A 14,449-nucleotide genomic window follows, 5' to 3' on the forward strand; every position below is an offset into this window, starting at 1 on the left:
TTTCTTTTTAGTTGACTTGGGGCAATTGAAGGAAGCCCAGTACTGAATTAGCCATTCACAAGGGCATATTAGCCATTGTGGCATAGCTATATATTTGCTAAGGATGTTGTACATACAGTATGTGTGATTCTTTTTATCTTCTAAACAACCCTATTTAAAATAGGGTTTTGTGAATGCAGCCTAAAAGAACTAACATTCCTGCACCTAAGGACTTTTTTAGGCACAGGTATTCTCGGGCAGAGTGCTATCTTTGTAGTACACTTACTTAAAGAGGTTGTCCACTACTTTTACATTGATGAGCTATCCTTAGGAAAGGTGATCAATGTCTGATTGGCCGGAGTCCAACACCCGGCACCCCCGCCGATTAGCTATTATCAATGTTGGCAGTGGCGGTAGCCGGCCAGGAGTATTTACATGTGGAGCTGGTCATCTACTTGTAGTGGTTGCTGCAGGGTACTACAAATCTGTCTCCAATTGATTTAAGTAGGAGGCGGAAGTGCAGTATCCTGTGGCGGCCACTACAAGTAGATGACCAGCTCCGCGATTGAGTACTTCCGGCTGGCAGCCGCTGACACTGATAACACCTGATCAGCGGGGTGTCGGACCCAGGCCAATGATACATTTACGACCTATTCTGAGGATAGGTCATCAATGTTAAAGTAGTGGACAAACTCTATAATAAGATCTGGTGTACCAGTGGACTGAAGATCTGTGTGAAACAAAAATATTGCAATATGCATTATTCTGGACCCATTTATAGACCAGGCTAGTTCATGTCAATAGCAGACAGCACCTGTACCCATCCGCTATGTGGATGAGCTCACAGAGCGGTACTTGCGGACGTGACTGGCCCAATTTTTAGTACAGCCATGTAAACCTGGCCTGAAGATATGTGCACACAGGTACAAGATGTGCTGTATATTGTAGTACCAGGAAGATAGATGAGATTTTACAAAATATTAACTAACCAGCATTTTGCTCAATATTCAGGTGCTTGCTGGCAAGCCGGAGGGTAATCAGGAATGAGCGTTCAAATAAATACTTGTTTGTTGATGATTGGTTCATGTAAAAGACCCTAACAAAGGAGAAAGAAACAAATATAGCTCCCGTATGCCTGAAATAAATGGTGCTATGATAAATTAAGCATGTTATTATACATTGACATATCTGCAATTATACAATCCTGTAATTATGTGTAATTATTTATAATATCTAATCATGTTCGAGGTATCAATGAAGAACAGCAAACATTCCGAATAAACATCCACTTAAACCTTATACTTCTGAAGGTACATTTATTTCTAAAGCTATTTTTCTTACAAACATGTCCTTGCAGATTCCTGAACCAATGCACATTTCTTGGCACTTGATTACATGGCCGGAAAGCAGCTTCAGTTGTTACATGCATTTAAATGAGGTCTCGGATGCTCAAAATGCACAGAGATTATCACATAAGAAGCACAGCGGACACCTAGCGAGGATGAACTCACCACAGTGTTTCACATTTGTTTACATGTTTTCCTGAATACTACACTTGTCACATAGTAAACATAGTCACATAGTAAACATAGTCACATAGTAAACCTGGGATTCTGAATGTGCTCCATGTTTTCTCCTTTTGATGTTACCATTCTGTTACGTTACAATCCATCTATACAGGCGTTCTCTGCTCTTTGCCTTTTGCTCAACTAATGTTCGAATTTAATTGTAAATTATATGTCCTACAATACATTCTACTGGTATGTAAAGTCACAAAGCAGCCTGGGGTCTTAGTGGTAAAATTCAGATCTAAAATTGCATTTACCGTGCAACATTGTAACCAAAACACTGTAAATATTTGTCTCCAGGTGCCATTGCTGAATAACATGTATATACTGTATGGCCTCTATTATGCTGGGGTCACACAAGGTACTTGTGTAGTTTTGTATATTTGCTTTACAGTATGACCTTTGTTAGTCCAGGTTCACACGGGACAATTATGTGATGTTTTTCTGATATGCTATATTTGTTTTTCGGCCTTAGTTACATGAAACAAAACAGAGAATTATACATTTCTGCTCACATTGAGGAAGAGCATTGTGTGTTCTGAGTCTCCGCTGTATTGCATTTCCAACAGCTGCTCTTTTTTCATATATAGTACCATTTATTAACAATTGGACCATTTTAAGCATTTATATAGCGACAAATAGAAACTTTAAGTATAATTACATTTTTAGAAAACTTGGCCATGGTATAAAGGTAGACCATAAGCTTTTATTGGTAGGGGTCCAGGTGCTGATACCCATACAATTGCTAAAATAAACAGGCAAAAAAGCGCAGCTAAACACTGCTCTGCTGCAAGATTAAAATGGTTGTCCAGGATTAGAAAAACAAAGCTGTTTTCTCCATAAACAGCGCCACTCCTGACCATGGGATGTGTCTGGTATTGTAACTCAGAAGTATATGGTCAGGGGTGACACTGCTACTGAACAAATGCATCAATGTTTTTTTTTTATAATACTGGACAACCCCTTTAAAGACAAGATTATTGACATTTTGGGGTCATACTCAGTCTAGGAGGAGAATAGTATTTGCCTATTTGCTTATGCTTCCTCATCAGAGATGAGCAGATCAAACACAATTTGAATTTGCCTGTTTTTGAGGATTTTGCCAGGAAATTCAATTTACAGAGAAGTTATTCTCCACAAATTTATTGTCCCTTATTATGCTCTAGGGTATTTCAGCATGATAAAAGCAAGATGTAAAAATTTAAAAACATACTTATACTCATCTAACTGCTGACCTCTCCGGACACCCCAACTGCTTCCTGACAGAAGTCAGGTCCTCTGTGCCTCTATTGCGTTCTGGCCATTAGCAAGACTCAAAGATAATTATGCATGCGCAGTGACCCGAGGGCCTTCTGACAGATGTCATGGCCTGGTGGTAACCCTTGACCAGGGCTTCTGGCCACGATCAAGACCCGGAGTAAACTATGCATGCGCAGTGACCCAAGGGCCTTCTGACAGATGTTGTGGTTTTGTGGTCACTCTTGGCCCAGGCTTCTGGCCACGACCAAGACCCGGAGTTAACTATGCATGCGCAGTGACCCGAGGGCCTTCTGACAGATGTCATGGCCTGGTGGTAACTCTTGGCCTGGGCTTCTGGCCACGATCAAGACCCGGAGTTAACTATGCATGTTCAGTGACCCGAGGGAATTCTGACAGATGTCATGGTCTTGTGTTCACTCTTGGCCCAGGCTTCTGGCCACGATCAAGACCCGGAGTTAACTACGCATGTGAAGTGATCCCAGGGCCTGCAGCTTGATGTTGCGGCCAAGGCCGGATGTAACGTCCCATTGTACACCCTTTGCCTGAACTTCTGGCCATGAGCAGGACCCGGAGTTAACTACACAAGCACAGTGACCCCAAGGCCTTTTGCTGGATGTCATGGCCTGGTGTTCACCCTAGGCCAGAGAATTGATGTGACAGAGGTGCAGGGGACCAGACAGTGGGCAAGAAGCAGTGGGGGCAGCTATTCCTCTACTGTTCAGCAAGATGGAAGCCGCAGCGAGCTGGAATTTGCTGAATTCACATGTGTGAATTACAAAAAATCTGTGTTTTCCAAAATGAGATTTTTCTAAAATTCATGTAGAATTCAATTCCACTCAAATAAATTTGCCCATCTTTATTCCGCATTTTAGCAACAAGTGGGAAGGCAGTACCCAGACTTTCACCAATCAAAACATCTCATTGTCATGTCAAAAGCTTTCTAGAAGTGCAGTAACTACACTTTAATAATTACCCTTCATATATGTTGTAAGACACATGAAGAAGATTCTTCCTGCCTGCCATGCTGGCTCCCCAGATACTAATATCCCTGTCACACATTCATCAACCGAATCAATACAGATCTGCTATGTCTTTATGTCAGTGCATAATTTAATATGTCTCTATATACAGAGCAAGCAGACTCTACTACTCTTTGAGAAGAGAAATCTTGCCCAAAGTTGTGAACAAGCCCAAAGTTTATGCAAATGCAAACACTATAAATAGGAATACATATGTCTCATATTTTTAAATCCTGCTCTGTTACCTGTAGCTCCTCAGCTGTTGTGAAAATGTAAAGATGTGCAAATGCATCTGTTCACACCTGTTTGCTGACTTTCTAGTTGAAGAATTTCTCTTATTTGTTATGATGCCACAATATTTCAACCATAAAAAAAATAGAAGCTGGAGTGTTAAAAAAACAAAAATGTTCATTTTCATTATTTCACTCTCTCTCTACTTGTCTCTAAACCCTAAGGGCCTTTCATACTGCATTCTTTCCCATGTTTGTGGGCTCCGTCAGTGCTTACATAGGATTTAGGCGTATGCGCCGACCTGGCCATTGACTATAATGGTGCAGATGGAGTCACCTTGTGCTCTGTCGTGCATCTTTTTCGGCCGTATACGCTTATTGCAGGCGGTCAACAAGGCACAGTAGTCTACGATATGGTGTCCACTTTCAATAGGCATATAAGGCTGAAAATTATGTAAGAGTACAGTGTCTCCATCCGCCCAATATAGTCAATGTTTCCGTTGGCGCATACACTTCAATCCCATTTTTCGAGGGGTTTGGAAGTAAGCCTTGACGGGGTCACCAAACATAGGAGAAAGTGCAGTGTGAAAGCACCCTAATATTTTATATGAAATACATACAGTGGTGGCCAAAAGTATTGGCACCCCTGCAATTCTGTCAGATAATACTCAGTTTCTTCGTGAAAATGATTGCAATCACAAATTCTTTTGTATTATTATCTTCATTTAAATTGTCTTCAATGAAAAAACACAAAAAGAATTGTCCTAAAGCCAAATTGGATATAATTCCACACCAAACCTAAAAAAGGGGGTGGACAAAAGTATTGGCACTGTTTGAAAACTCATGTGATGCTACTCTAATTTGTGTAATTAAAAGCACCTGTAACTTACCTGTGGCACCTAACAGGTGTTGGCAATAACTAAATTACACTTGCAGCCAGTTAACATAGATTAAAGTTGACTCAACCTCTGTCCTGTGTCCTTGTGTGTACGACATTGAGCATGGAGAAAAGAAAGAAGACCAAAGAACTGTCTGAGGACTTGAGAAACCAAATTGTGAGGAAGCATGAGCAATCTCAAGACTACAAGTCCATCTCCAAAGACGTGAATGTTCCTGTGTCTTCCGTGCGCAGTGTCATCAAGAAGTTTAAAGCCCATGGCACTGTGGCTAACCTCCCTAGATGCGGACGGAAAAGAAAAATTGACGAGAGATTTCAACGCAAGATTGTGCGGATGGTGGATAAAGAACCTCGACTAACATCCAAACAAGTTCAAGCTGCCCTGCAGTCTGAGGGTACAACAGTGTCAACCCGTACTATCCGTCGGCGTCTGAATGAAAAGGGACTGTATGGTAGGATACCCAGGAAGACCCCACTTCTTACCCCGAGACATAAAAAAACCAGGCTGGAGTTTGCCAAAACTTACCTGAGAAAGCCTAAAACGTTTTGGAAGAATGTTCTCTGGTCAGACGAGACAAAAGTAGAGCTTTTTGGGAAAAAGCATCAACATAGAGTGTACAGGAAAAAAAAGAGGCATTCAAATAAAAGAACACGGTCCCTAGAGTCAAACATGGCGGAGGTTCCCTGATGTTTTGGGGTTGCTTTGCTGCCTCTGGCACTGGACTGCTTGACCGTGTGCATGGCATTATGAAGTCTGAAGACTACCAACAAATTTTGCAGCATAATGTAGGGCCTAGTGTGAGAAAGCTGGGTCTCCCTCAGAGGTCATGGGTCTCCCAGCAGGACAATGACCCAAAACACACTTCCAAAAGCACTATAAAATGGTTTGAGAGAAAGCACTGGAGACTTCTAAGGTGGCCAGCAATGAGTCCAGACCTGAATCCCATAGAACACCTGGGGAGAGATGTCAAAATCGCAGTTTGGAGAAGGCACCCTTCAAATATCAGGGACCTGGAGCCGTTTGCCAAAGAAGAATGGTCTACAATTCCAGCAGAGCATTGTAAGAAACTCATTGATGGTTACCGGAAGCGGTTGTTCGCAGTTATTTTGGCTAAAGGTTGTGCAACCAAGTATTAGGCTGAGGGTGCCCATAATTTTGTCTGGCCCATTTTTGGAGTTTTGTGTGAAATGATCAATGATTTGATTTTTGCTTCATTCTCTTTTGTGTTTTTTCCTTGAAAGCAAATTAAATGAAGATAATAAGACCAAAGAATTTGTGATTGCAATCATTTTCAGGAAGAAACTGAGTATTATCTGACAGAATTGCAGGGGTGCCAATACTTTTGCCCACCACTGTATGTTGTTTGGAAAGATAATGATCAGACATTTTGTATTTAAATGCCAGATTCATTTGTTCTTCCTGTAGATAGGCTGACAGCAGATATGTCTTGTATCTAACAAGATTTAAAAAAACAACTACTTTTCCCATTGTATTTCTATTCCTAAATTGTAGACATTTGAATGTGTTTTTCTATATACCTAACATTGGAAGTATTTTAGAGGTATACACTTAGGAGTGTACATACAGTCTACAAAAAAAAAGAAAAATCACAATGATCCCCTGTCCTGGTAATGGTTTAACCATTTCTTTCCAAGACCTAAGAGTTAAGGTCTATTTCCATAAACCATTGATCAGTTACTTGCTTGTTGATCTGCAGTCATTTTACAGGTTGTGTACACAGGCAGACCACTCTTCAGGTGCACTGAAGGATCTGTAATGTTCAGTGCACATAGGCCGCCATTGTTCTCGGCAGCATGAGTCCTGTTTACACAAGATGATGTGCTGCTAAGAATGATAATCAATTTTGCAGGATAAAAGATAGTTTCACCTGACTATCGAGCCTTTGCTCATTTATCAGATGATTAGCAGCCTGATTAGACTTAGGCTCACTCATGAAAATCTTGCAGTGTAACTAGATCCATTGCTTCTACTGATTAGCATTTCAATTATTTTTCTTTTCCTTATTGACAAAGTGCCAAACATTACTCTAACTGGAACGCTGTATAACTTTGCCCAACCCATTGAAATGAGGCAGTCTGTCCATCTAAGATACTCGTCCTTGATCCATAAAATGTAGAACAGTCAGTTCTCATCTGTTAAAAAGTATTTGGTTAGTGGCAGTTGCTTGTTGGCACATCATTTTTAGTAAGGTGAGCATAATCTCCCAGTGGAGTGCAGGAGGAGAGGTGTGTGTAGCTGTGGCTGTTATTTAGGGATATTTTTGTTGTTATTTTTTGGTATTTGTTGTTAATATACTTATTAGGTAGTGATGATCTGCTTCGGATTGACATAGAATCGAATTTCCTTTAATTCCCATGTCAACAACAATTCAATCAATTCGCAACTGGATTTGAGAGGATCACATTATAAAGAAATGCCTGTCGACATTTAACACACTACTGAACACTGCAGCAGCCACATAGTTGACTAATGTCTTCAAGCACGGCCGCACAGGCTTCCCTATAATGCTGCGCAGCTATCATATAACCTAATTAGTGGGGACGATCACATCCACTACAGAAGATGAGGGCCAGCCAAGCAGCACCATTTTAGAATTTTACAGCCTAGGGATAGGAGACCACATCGCACAGCTTTTACTGGAGTTGGGTATTTTTTTTTTTTTTAGCAGAATTGAATTCTATTAGAATTTTACACACATATATTTTTCTCCAGAATGCAGATTTGATTTTTTTGTTTGTATTTTTTAATTTGCTAAGCAAACATTGAAAAAAATAAAAATAAATAATACCTCACTGCTCACATGGGCAGCCTCCTCCGCTGCTCACTCTTTGCGGCATTGAGAGTTTATTCATCACAAAAAAAGTTTTTTGGGAAAATTCAGCAAAGCTAGCAAATTTGATTTTCAAAAGATCTGCTCCTCTGTACCTTTTGGCTACGACAGATTCACACATCTGCAGCAGAAATCAAGCAGTTAACAGTGGCAGGCAGTTGGATGAGATTTAGCTAAACTCATCTACATGCTGCAGAATCTCATAAGGTGACGCAAAATTCGTCCACATTGTGGAATTCTAAAAGTGTTTATTTCTGTTTTGATTTTCAGCATTGATTTTACTCATTTTAATATAGCAGTGCTGAAATCTGTGGCCAGTCTGCATAAAAATCAGGAACAAAATCTGCTTTTAGCGTCTGGAAAAACTATCTAGCTTGTGGACCTTAATACAGTCCATGTAGATATGGCTTTTACGAGAAGCATTACTGTATAACTGTGTTGATATCTGTTACCGACATGAATTTAAGGGGACACTGGGGTTACCATCAATGTGGGAGCACTCGGGCTGTTACTGTAAAGGGATCCAGAGGCGGTCACTATTATGGAGCCATAATTGTTGTTGGGGGCACTGTGGCAGCTACTGTTAGGCCACGGCTCCGCTATCAGTATTTGGTCAGTATTTTTTCTCAGGAGTGGGAGCCAAAATCAGGAGTGGGTGATAAATGAAGAATTTGTGCACATGTTTATATTATACCATTTCTCTGGTTGTTCCTCATCTGGTTTTGGCTCCCACTCCTGAAAAAAAATACTGACCAAATACTGACCAAATACTGATAGTGGGACCGTGGCCTAAAATGCAGTGTGGGATCCTGTGGCTGTCACTGTCATGGTGACACTGACTTTGCCACTGATTAGGGCACTGTATTGGCCCCGATTATAGGAAACCTAAGTAGTGATGGTTAGAGTAGATCTCTGGATTCCCTTGTTTTTTGGGGTCCGGTGGTTGGCTCTTTTTTAAGGTGCTGACCTTTTACTTCATGTTATTATCTTGAGCTCATTTTTTGATGCTTTGACACTCAAGAGAATTTCCAGAAAAATGACTGTCAGTTTTCCCCACCCTGCTGTACAATATGTCTAGTAGAAATAATACGAAAAGAACATTCTTTTTAAAAATCAATATTTAGAATTTATTTTTTTTAATTGTTTAGACAACTAGGAAATGATATGCGTAGCAGCTTTCTGTTGGCATACTAAATGGGAAATATCAGGAGAAAAAAAATCCTGGAATGGTGCCTCAGTTTGGCTGAAGGTAGAGCTCGGGGGAATTATTGCTCAGTGCTCCTTTTCATATCATGAGCACAGTACAAAGATACAAGTAGTAGGCTTAATTTGCACAACAAAGCCCTTCTGTTTTCAAGTGAATGTAAGATATCAAGAGCTAACAGTGACATATCATCTTACAGATTCATTAAATTAATGTAATTACTGCAACTTAGCAGACCACTTGATTTAATGATCCGATCTAAAGAAGGATGCCAGAGGATTGTAGAAAATGTATATTGCACCAAAATACACAACATATAGCATGTATTAAATTGAAGCCTTCAGGGATTAAGTAATGCAGTCACTTTTGTATACAGTGATTACTGGAGCTGCGTACTTTGCAAATCAACGCGAACATCCCCATTTGTTGTAAGCTATTAAAAGTCAAGCTTTCCAGCACTAGCTAATCACGTGATGAAAAATAATGCTTTGTCAGTAATGTATTCCTAATGTCCTCCATGACTGATGCGATCAGAATATTAGATTTTGACACAAGTTAGTTCAGTAAACAAGATTTGGTTAGAGAAACTAGACACGCGTTTTTATTTTATTTTTATTTTTTTGCAAAGTGTTTGCCGTTTTTCAGAGTTCTGCAGTTTCCTGTCATTTTCTGACACTTCTCACCTTGAAAATTGCTTTTTTTTGACAGCCCCAGCATAATATTCTATGCGCAACCTCTACTGACACACCTGTCCTGATCAAACAAGTGTCAGCCAGGGTGTTGTCAAGTCAAGTAAATTGGAGTTGTGTAAGTGTCATGAATCAGCAGAGAGCTAAAATAAGCAACAAAAAAGAGCATCATTCTGAATGTGTTCCAATTTATTTTACAGTAGCTTCTTCAATCTCTTTTTTTTTGCTGCTGTAGGGATTATGGTGTCCAGGTTGGAAGATATACTTTAATTAATATACGGAATTCATTATTTATGGCATTTGACATGGGTATTGTTTCAGTGACATTTACTACTTTTACGTCAGTTTTAATTTTTTGGCAGTGTATTGCCATATTCTTTTCTTCTATAACTATAGCTTATTACCAATGCCAGCATTTTACATTTGAGAGTATATTAATATTAAGATTACATAGAGAAAGTCACCTTCTGAAATGTTTGTTTTCAATTTCTAACCTATAACATTAAAATGTGATACTATGTTTGGAAAACATTATTGTTATTTCATTCTGATTTTGACCTTTTTTACATTTTGTCTTTATCCCGTTTAAGTTCTATACATCCAAAGTCGACTTCTTGCATTTGATGCGGGCTCCAGCGCTGAGCCTGCATCTTTCCCTGCACATGATAGCTGATCTGATCAACAGTCATGTACCTCTAACAGCCACGGATGGATGTGCATTACAACCGCAGCTATTAACATGTTAAATGCCGCTGTTAGTCTATGACAGCTGCATTTAACTTGCACAAACCTGAAGCGCATCATAAGACATGCCCATTGGCACGGCTGTCACATTTTCACGGGATGCCAATAGGTTGTCATGACAGCCAAGGGTCTGCAGAAAATCCTTGTGCCTGTCATTGTAAATCTCCTATGAACGCCTGCCCAAGATAATCATTTATGCTACACATAGCAGGGCTGTAGCATTGCTATGTGTAGCAAAAATAAACATATTTGTTATCGCTGTGTCTAGAAATGTCTGCTCTATCAAAATATAAAGTAAATTAATCTGATCAGCAAATGGCATAACAAGAAAAGAAATCAAAACGTCAGAATTGCGTTTTTTTGGTCACCGCAACATTGCAATAAAATGCAATAAGAAGCGATCAAAACAATGCATGTGTCCCAAAATAGTATCAATGAAAATGTCGGCGCACAAAGAATAAGCCCTCACCTGGCCCAAGATCACAAAAAATGGAGACACTATGGGTCTCGGAAAATGGTGACATTATCCATGTGGAAATTGGCACTTTGCTTTTTAAATCTGCAGCATGTCAATCTCTCACTAAAATTGGCATATCATACACCATTCTTAAACAGAAGACAGCCTGATGTGCCAAATTTACGCACACCTCTTTATGAACTTTGGGCTATCCATGCAAAAAAACTGAGATCTACGCGAGCTATGAGCTGGTGAAGATTATAGTAAGCCACAGTTGTCCATATCAATCTACTAATTCCTGACCACTTTTTAGAAAAATGATCATACAGAAATAAATATCTTAACAAATCCCACACTATATGGCCATTCAACACCTTAATCAACTGGCAACATATACTACCTAATTCACAGAATAGTCCAGTGCATTAGCATAAGAGCACCCATTGCAAGTCTCAGGTTTTTAGACTATATGGGTGTTAGGATTAGTGTTGAGCCACCCCCGTAGTGTTCGAGTTCGGTTCGGTTCGTCGAACACCCGTGTGTTCGCCGAACTGTTCGTCGAACTGTTCGTCGAACACCTTCGAACACCGTTAAAACCAATGGCAGGCAAACAAAAACACATAGAAACACATAGAAAACACCTTCAAAGGTGTCCAAAAGCTGACAAACTGCTCAGAAGACACAACTAACACATGGAAAAGTGACAAGTACATATAGTCATGCGAAAAGAAAAGAGGTGGAGGAGTAAAAGGAGGGGGAGACACAGATATAGGCATGTCATGCCCTTCTAAAATCCAAAAAGTGAGAAGCCGACACGTTCAGTCCGCTCCTGCCCGTGCCACCTCCGCGTCGCCGGGTTTGTGCCAGAGCCGCGGTGAACCCTGACGGCCAGCCCCCCTCTCCCAATACTGGTGCCTGTCCGCTGGTGGGTCGAGCGAGCCCCCCTGTGGTGGAGGCAGCTCTAAGCTTTTTAATTTAAATTGTCTCTCTAATTTGAATGAATACACTTTAAATCCATTTACAAGGATCTATTGGAGGGCAAGTCTCATGCCAGCAGCCGCGTAATTCCAGCTCCAGTAGCGTCCACTAAAGCTGCTGCAGTTAAAAAGCTTTTATAAGGATCGAGCTCGGCTGTCCACCGCAAGGCATCCTACTGCCAGTCCCAGCCCCTTTGCCTTGGGGTGCCTCCTGATGCTCTTCACTGAGTATCCCGTGGTCCCGAAGCATTTCCTTTGAAAAAATTAAGTGTCCAAACTACAGGTGGTGTAGCTTGCTTAACAGCCGGGATAATCCGCTGACTAGCAGACACTGCTACTAGGCACAAAGTATTTCCTGGGCTAGATGCAGTTAAAAATTTGTAATTAGATACTCTCGTTGGATGCTGAGAAAGCATTCCATAGAGTCTCCTGGCACGCCATATATGATTCTCTTAAAAAGCTTGGGGTAGGGGTCTAGGGGACCCTTTTATAGCCAAAATCACGGCCCTGTATCGCAATACGTCACCTAGGCTGAAGATAAATGGAACTGTAGCACCCTGAGGGCTCGGTTGCTACAGAGGTATTGCACCTCACCCAGAGGTGTGATATCTCACTCTCAGGTAAGGATGTAGTGTGGATCAGGACCCGACACCTGCATGCATTACACCACATTGCCATGGGGCAGGGCGACCAATATGCCCCTGAGATGGGCACGACAGTCCCTGTCCCTGGCTGGAGTGGGGGGAGGGAACACTGAGGAAGGGGAACCCTGTAGTGCAGGAGCAGGGAGGAAGCAGTTCCTGGGTGCATTGAGAAGGGAGTATAAAAGGTGGGCACCATCTTAGTTCAGTGCAGAGAAGTCTGAGCAGAAGTGGCAGGGAGCAGGGGCTCTGCATGAGCTCTGCTCCGGAGGCGGGCCTAGTAACAGAGGCCCAGGCCTGGAAGAGGGAGAAGGACGGAAGAGGAGCGGAGAAGGCTCCAGGAACGAGGAATGAAGGGATCCCAGGGGTGCGGACGGGCGAGTCGCCACCACACGCCCGAATCCACCTGCGTGGAGGGGTCAGGCCAAAGGGGGAGACCGGTCCCCGAAACTAGTGGAGGCAGGAAACGACCCTCAGCTAGAAACAGGAGGCTGTGACATTTTATGTGGCGCAGCCCCTCGCTACACCCGCTAGGAAGGCACCACATAGGGTCAGGGAAACTGGCGCCAAGTTTACCAAGAGGAGGCCCGAGGCAGCCGGACAGAAGGGTTGGTAAGAAAAGCCAGGCAAAGGACACAGAAAGGGGGTCCTGTGAAGCGCTCCAAAGTTATCTGGGAGTTGTCTGAGCCCCTCACCTGGTGAGCACAGTACGACGTGGGCAGCCGTTACCTGCAGACGTGGTCTGGATAATAAGAACTGTGAGTAAAGGCCCTGGACTGCATCACTGACTCCGTGTCGTTACTGCTGCTGCCCTGCACCATCACCCCCATCCTCCGCATACACTGCCCTGAGGCTATACTCCTCCCGTGGGGAGTTATGCTACGCTATGCTGCACCCACAACACCAGTCTCAGCGGTCTGCCCTGGAGCGGCGGTTCACTCTGACCGCAATCCACGGGTGGCGTAGTCGGACATTTAAACATCAAAACCACATAAATAGTTCCGCCACTGGTTTGACCGCCGTGAGCCACGGAACCGGGTCGCCGCCACGGAGACTACAACCACCAGCATCCACCAAAAAGGGTCCGGCTCCGGGTGTCCCAAGGCCAAGGGGGCGCGTCAGAACATTTTCATCACCTTTCACAATCATCAATGGGACAAGGCAGGGATGTTCCCTCTCTTATACATCCTAGTGACGGAGCACTTGCTCTCATCAATTCGCCATAACCCCAATATTAGGTGGATTGAGGTGGGAGGCACCGAGTACAAGTGCTCTCTATTTGCTGATGATGTCCTAGTATATATCACTCAATCACATATATCCATCCATGCTGTTATGGCTGAAATAGATCACTTTGTTACATGGTCAAATTTTAAAATCAATGCAGCGAAGTCTGAGGCCCTCGATGTCTCCCTCCCCAAATCCATATAGGATTCCATCCAGTCCAACTTTCCCTTTGCCTGGCCCTCACAGGGTATCAAATACTTAGGAATTCCTATTCATAGAGACCTCTCCCATCTATGTTATCTTAATTTTGGGCCCTTTATTGAACAACTCCATACAGACCACGGTTGGCAAGTTAGAACTGTAAGATTCACTACGTGAACCACTGGTGTTTTGTGGAAAAGCACATGTACACTGTGTTCCAAATTATTATGCAAAAAGTGTTTAGGAGTGATAAGGGAAGAATTTGTTTGTTTGTCAGTTAAACTCATTGATGGTGATGTGTGTCAGGGCTCTTTATATCACTGTAAGCAATTGCAGACACCTGTGCTAATTAGTTTGGCAGGTGTGTCCAATGAAAGGCAAGACTACTTAAGAAGGCTGTCTCACATTATTAAGCAGCGTACATTTTCTGCCAAAATGGGAAAGAAAAAGGATGTGTCGGCTGCTGACAAGCAACAAATTGTGGAGTGTTTAGGTCAAGGCAT

This window comes from Phyllobates terribilis, unplaced genomic scaffold (assembly GCF_046119375.1).
Source record: "Phyllobates terribilis strain yellow unplaced genomic scaffold, ASM4611937v1 Scaffold_2__4_contigs__length_985480577, whole genome shotgun sequence".
Taxonomy (NCBI): domain Eukaryota; kingdom Metazoa; phylum Chordata; class Amphibia; order Anura; family Dendrobatidae; genus Phyllobates; species Phyllobates terribilis.